Below are 1,960 nucleotides of genomic sequence, written 5' to 3'. Positions count from 1 at the left end.
TCAACGCTCACACCACCAATATCTATCAGTTAGTGGACACCTTCAACACCTGTCAGTTAGTGGACACCACCAACACCTGTCAGTTACTGGACACCATCAACACCTGTCAGTTACTGGACACCACCAACACCTGTCAGTTACTGGACACCACCAACACCTGTCAGTTACTGGACACCACCAACACCTGTCAGTTACTGGACACCACCAACACCTGTCAGTTACTGGACACCACCAACACCTGTCAGTTACTGGACACCACCAACACCTGTCCATCACTTAACATCAGGAAACAAGACAAGTGCCTCCTTACACGTGTGTTAGCCAGGTGTTTTTTTTCACTTTCCGGACCCTACTGCTTTAGCGTTTCCAAGTGAACGTAAACTCACAGATAACTAGAATAATAAATAAGAACTGCCAACATTGGTTTCAAACTAATGGTACGAAGACTGGTGAGATTAAGACACATGTGCAACATCTGGGTATCTTTATTGTAGACGTTTCGCCATCCAGTGGCTTTATCAATACAAATTCTAGGACATAACTTGAAGGACCTACTTCCACTGGGGAATCCCGCCTACCAGTGAATATGCCCTCGTCTGCTACACCTGACGTTACTATATAAGCGCCAGGATTCTTTCTTCTGCTTCAGAATCTCCACGACTATGGTGCTCTTCGCACCTACTCCTAGGTTGAGGGACTGATTACCTCATCTTCTGTACATAGTTCTACTGTCTTCAAGTTATGTCCTAGAATTTGTATTGATAAAGCCACTGGATGGCGAAACGTCTACAATAAAGATACCCAGATGTTGCACATGTGTCTTAATCTCACCAGTCTTCGTACCATTAGTTTGAAACCAATGTTGGCAGTTCTTAATCTCATTTTGTCGGTATTGTATACCATTCGTACACAACGAAGACTGGTCACAGACCGGGCCGCGGGGGCGTTGACCTCCGAGACCTTCTCCAGGTATACCCCAGGTATACAAAATACGACAAGTTAAGACACGCATCACCTGGGTAACTTTATTGAAGGTAGAGAAAGTGTTGTGCTTGTGTCTCAGTGCATAGATACATAACCTGCACATAGGAGAGGAGCTTAAAACGACGTTTCGATCCGACTTGGACCATTTACAAAGTCACGCTGTGATTTTGTAAATGGTCCAAAGTCTGTCCGAAGCGTCGCCGTAAGCTCCTCTCTTCTATGAGTTGGTTATTTGTGTATCGTTCCAGTCACGGTATTGTGCCCTTTTTTTTTTTGTTATTTAATGCATAGATTTTATTGAATAATTTATAATATGGTGACTATATAGTTTACTTAAAGCTATGGCATGGAAATATTGGTATTTCTAACTTCTAAATTTAATATTTTTCCTCTATGTTGCTACCACATTTATCCTGATTATCACATATCTATCCACGCAATACAAAAAATATATATAATTGATTTTAAATTGTTTCACTCCCTAAAGCTATGTACAAAAATAAAAATCTTATACCGTTGTTAATCCAAAAAAAAAAAGCTAATCTGTAAAAAAATGGGGGGGGGGGATTTTAATTTTTAAATGAGTGCGGCCTACTGAGCAGGTTCGGCTTATTTAGTATGATATATATGTATATATGCCGTGCCGAATAGGTAAAGCTTCCAATTTTGGCTAAAATAGCAACGGTCTTCTTGCCGAATAAGGAAAGCGAAAATTTGTATTTGCAGTAATTTTGCAAAAATCTTTTTGAACCTAACGCAAGAAATATATATTGTTTTTGTTTATTAATAAATTATTGTAAACTTAACCAAAATATACTAAGTTGGATTAGGTTAAATTAAATTGAGCTTGTTATAATAAGGTTAGGTAAGTTTTCTAAGGTTCTTTGGTACAAAAATATAAATTTTGACTTTAACGTAAGTGAAAAATATATATCTTTAAACGTATAAGAGAAAATTTAAAGACTTAATTTTAAAT

The sequence above is a fragment of the Cherax quadricarinatus genome, chromosome 88 (genome assembly GCF_038502225.1).
Source record: "Cherax quadricarinatus isolate ZL_2023a chromosome 88, ASM3850222v1, whole genome shotgun sequence".
NCBI lineage: Eukaryota > Metazoa > Arthropoda > Malacostraca > Decapoda > Parastacidae > Cherax > Cherax quadricarinatus.
Note: the sequence above shows the minus strand (reverse complement) of the source record.